This window comes from Vespa mandarinia, chromosome 16, assembly GCF_050613455.1.
Source record: "Vespa mandarinia isolate Hongniang chromosome 16, ASM5061345v1, whole genome shotgun sequence".
Taxonomy (NCBI): Eukaryota; Metazoa; Arthropoda; class Insecta; order Hymenoptera; family Vespidae; genus Vespa; species Vespa mandarinia.
In genome coordinates this window covers 4,760,001-4,765,000 of record NC_140825.1, presented here as the reverse complement: position 1 = coordinate 4,765,000, position 5,000 = coordinate 4,760,001, and the positions used below count along the sequence as shown (strand labels likewise).

Sequence of the window (5,000 nt, the reverse complement as noted above, 5' to 3'; positions counted from 1 at the left end):
ATTTATGTATGTATGTATGGAGATAGGTAGGATAGTTGGTAGGTATTCTCTCTTGGATTTCAATGAAAAGAGAAAACGAAGAATGAAGAGAGAAAAAAAGAGAGAGAGAGATGTAATTCATTGACATGTATACAAAAAACATTTGTCAACATCCTCGTTCACTACGACGAATTATTTACTAAAGATATAGGTACTTAAAAGTTGAATCCATTTAATGTTTATATTTTTTCATTCTTTTCCTTGTTTCATTTAATCTGTATTAATCGTATCTTATATGATTGATATTATTGACTCTCGTTAATTAAATAAAATAAGTATTGTCTAATGCACACGAGATGGATTTGAATCCCTCGATTGAACGGCAATAAAGTCGTCGTCGTGGTATTATTATTAGCGTAAAATGGCACGGCTTAACAGGTAATTTAAATCCCATCGAGAAATAAAGGGTACGAACGCGAGAACATATTTATGTATGTTGTTATGTATGCATGTATGTATGTCGTACGTACGTACGTATGTACGTACGTATGTATGTATGTAACGTAGATATATATACGTAGTACCTACCTACGTGCGATCAGATTACTCGGCGAAGCGAGGTTGTATTTGCATAAGTCAGCTTGTCAGTCAGACTGCGTGGCAACTGCACGACCCCCCCGTGCCCTCTCTTGCCCCTGAATCAACCCCGTGTAAGGCAGAACTTGGCTCAACGTGCTCGGGAAACGCCGTGACCACTCGAATATATATATATATATATATATATATATACATATATATATATACATATATATACATATGGTTCTTTCTCTTTCTCTCACACAACTTCCTTCAAAGCCGAAATTACTCTTTCTCTTCCTCTCTCTTTCTTTCTTTGTAGCCTTCTCGAGTTTGTAGCAACATCTCTAAGGAAAATTAAACTCGAAGGCAAAGGTGCCAGGCAAGCTCTTCTTCGAAAGCGTCGATCGTATTCATTCACGAAGAAATTGTTCCGAAGGATCTGAGCTCGCGGGGACACCCGGTGTGAGCTCGCCGAGAGAGATTCGTGATCGTGTTTCGTGAATAAGAGAGAGAGAGAGAGAGAGAGAAAGAGAGAGAAAGAGAAACGAAATATATGATTTGTTTTACCGAAGGATTAAGCGCCTGTAAATATGAAGATAAATTTCACGAAATATGGACCCTCTCACCCTCTACCCGCTCCTGTCACAATTTCAATTTTGATTATCTTAAATATTGTTAGATAAATTTACGATTAAGTGTGCCTGTGTTTTAACTTGAAAAAGGAAGAAAGAAAGAAAACAAAGATTAGAGTATACGTAGATATAAAATAAAGTATGAAATAAGTATCGGAGAAGGAGAAAGAATATACGAAAAGCGTATGAAACTAGGCTCGATTAATCATACTTTCGCGGGGAATTACCCTTCTCTAAGCGAGTGCCGTTCGTCAGGTCGAAGGGCAGTCCTCCGTTCTATGCTCTACCTTCGTGTTCGATTACATCACTTACACGCGAGCCCTCGGCAGACACGTAAATTACGTAAGTCCGTTCTTACGAATGTACGTGAACTATAAGAGATTATGATATTCTGTGATTGGAGTACTCCATTTCTCTCTCTCTTTCTCTCGCTTTATACAAAAAAATCTATGTAAAAAAAAGTTTCATTTGTTAATGTATCGGTATATCAAAGTTTCCATTCGATGTACGAGTCATTCTTGAATTATGAATATTAAAAAAGAAAATATTTTAATAATAGATCAAATATCTTTCTTAAGATTCGATGATAATTTTTAAAATCATAAGTGAACTTGCGATTAGTTTACGATATTAAATATAATTTCTCTTTTTCTTGTGAAAAATAATAATATAATGGTATTTGAAATCGTTAGGCCGATCTTCAGAAAGTAACAGAAGTACAGAGACCACTTCCGTTGATTACGTCAATGTGGTAGTAGATAGAAAGGGAGTTAGAGAAAGGGAGCGACGTTTTACTCCCGACGTTGAGCGAATGAGAAAGAGAGAAAGAGAGAAAGAGAGAGAGGGAGAGGGAGAGAGAGTGAAAGAGAAAGAGAGAAGAAAAGTTAGGGTGTATAGTAGCGGACATGCGAGTGCCAACACGCCACTCGTAAAAGTGCAACTGCTTTTGGCCCAGACCGATATCACGAATTGTAGACGATTCGTCCAATGGGAAGGTTCAGTGACGATGTTATTCGTATATATAAAGGTGACAAATATACGAGTTGGTTCATTTCTTTTACGAGCATCAATAGCAATACTACACGCGAATTGTATGATTATACATAGATATGTATTTATATGCATCTAATGTTTCCTTATTATTATCTATCATCATGAAATTAAGTTATTTGAATTTTTCTTTTTTTCCTTTTATTTCTTTCTTTCTTTTACCATGTTATAAAAATAAAAAAGAAAAAAAAATATATGTGTGCACTTATAAGAGAAATCTTTTGATATTTAATAAATACATATCTACGGGTGTTAGAGAAGCGATGACGAATATTTTCTAAAAAGCAAAGTTGAGAGAAATTTCTAAGAGTTTTCTAACATACGGTAAAGAAGAAAAAAAAAAGAGAAAAGAAAGAAAAAACACGATGAAGACATAGATCGTAAAACTAAGGATAAGAGAGTCGGAGTGATAGAGAAAAGAGAGAGGGCGGTATGGAGGAGGGTGAGAGTGGGAGGAGGTAGGGAAAAGGAAAAAAAAATCATGAAAGAAACTAGCCGGTTAATAAACGCCAACGCGAAAGACCACTATTCTATTCCTCCGACGTAGATCTTCTCGAAGATTTCTATGCTGTTTGTACACGAAATGGACAACATATGTAACGGCTGTTCACGACTGACCGATCATGGTGTATATCGAGAAACTTTGAAGACAGACAGACAGACAGAGAGAGAGAGAGAGAGAGAGAGAGAGAGAGAGAAAGAGAGAGAGAAAAAAGAGAATGAGAGATAGATAGAGAGAGAGAGAGAGAAAGAGAGAGAGACAGGTAGAGGAAGAGAGAAAGATAGAAGAGAGAAAAAGGAAGTTTGGATGAAAGAAGAGAGAATATTTGCCGAGCCATCCAACTCGTCGTTCGTTTCACCGTCCGCACGATCGCCACGGCCGACAAGGCTCAATCATGTTCCCTCTCTCCTCTTTTCTGGATCCATTCTCCTCGTCTTTCTTGTCTCTCCCCTTCTCCCTCATCGTTCTCTTCTTCACGACAAGCACGGCAAATACTCTTGGCATCCGAACGCCTCGAGGAAATACCTGGTATCCGAATGGGATCGATGATCCCTTGCACTCGCGAACATACTTCTCCGTGAGATTCGGCATGATTTCGTTCGTTCAAGGTCGAAGAATTCCTCCTTACTTAAATTCGATACGATTCTCAACTTTCCATAAAATCTTCTTCTCCTTTCTTTTTTCTTTTTTTTTTTTGTTTTATTTTTTCTTTTTTCGTTTTTCTTTTATATCCATCTTATATCGAAATATATCGTTTGGAAAGTGAACATTTTGTGACGTTAGAATTTCTTTATCTTTAAGAAATATTGATTATAAATGTGCCATTAGATAAAATATTGTGTATTGTCATATATATATATATTTACAACCACGTCTATTCCATCGTGCTTTAGTAAAGTATTCTTAGCGATTACTAGCTGTGATCGTTCCTTTTTTTCTTGTTTTTTTCTCTCTTTTTATATATATAGTGACGTCTATACCAAGAGGATTTCATTTCCTGGCTTCTCGAGTTAAAGTCTTAGGTGTATCGTCATACTTACTGGTGAGAAGGGTGAGTGGAGAGAAAGAGGAGGGTGATAGGAGTAGTATTAAAGAATGAGTGAGAAATATATATATATATATAGATATATATATAGATATATACATAGATAGATAGATAGACAGATAGAAAGAGATAGAAAGAGGGCAGATATATCCAAGAAAAAGGCTACCTCGAGCTCTATGACACCAATAACAAAAATCATAAACACACGGACGCTTGATTAAGTCCCTTTTCGCAGAGGATACTTCGAAGGTAGTTTCGAGCGGCCGAGATGAAGATCGTATCACAGCCGAACGACGAGAATCTTCTCAGTTCCATTCCGGCTAATACTCTTGGGAGACATGGCTATGATGTACGTGAACGTGTGTCACTAAGGAAGAGAGAGAGAGAGAGAGAGAGAGAGAGTACAAGCTATCACGAGTTTATGCTACTTCGATTGCTATCTCTAATTATATACCCGATTACAAATTTATTTTATTTAAGTACATTCATCGATAAATATTATTTTGAAAGAAAGTTTATATTTTGAAATAAGATCTATCTTATGGCGAATCACTTTTAATTATTTTTTTCTTTTCCTCTTTTTTTGTTTTTTTTTTTTACTTTTAATTTATATAAATTAATTATTAGACAAATAATAATATAATTTTATTATGATTAATATGACATAAATTCGTATTTGTTAATGATAATAATAATGATAATAATTATTATTATTAGATAAATAATAATAGAATTGTTTTTCGAGTACTTAAATAAGTTTCAAATGGACCCAACTAATATCTTAGAAAGGATATTACTAAGAACGCGTACTCGATCGGCCTACCGAGAAATTCACCCTCTCGTATAATGTCGTTCCACCGAATACGTGCTCGTACGCTCGAGTGTCTACTTGTCTCGAAAAAGATGAAGAACTCGTCGAGAAGAGGCTACAACGCGGAAACAACGGCATGCATTGTCGTATAGTCGAACGCATACATTAACTTACAGGGTGTTTCATAAAGAGTTTAATTAAAGCGCTTTAAACAGTTTGTCAGGATACCATGTAGTAAGTAAAACTTTTTTTTCTCTCTCTCTCTTTTTCTCTCGCTTTCTTTTTTCTTCACTATGTATACGTTTTAGTGAAACATCCGATTGATTTGTCAAAGATAGTCTTCGTTTTCTTGCTTCTAAAAAAAAAAAAAAAAAGTAAAAAAGTAAAAAAGTAAAAAAAGAT

General features: G+C 35.5%; 1 protein-coding gene across 6 annotated transcripts in view; it reads left to right on the top strand.

The window, feature by feature from the left end:
- The window catches only part of dac (dachshund family transcription factor), a 227,880-nt gene that overhangs the window by 58,242 nt on the left and 164,638 nt on the right, over positions 1 to 5,000 (top strand). The window lies entirely within an intron of this gene.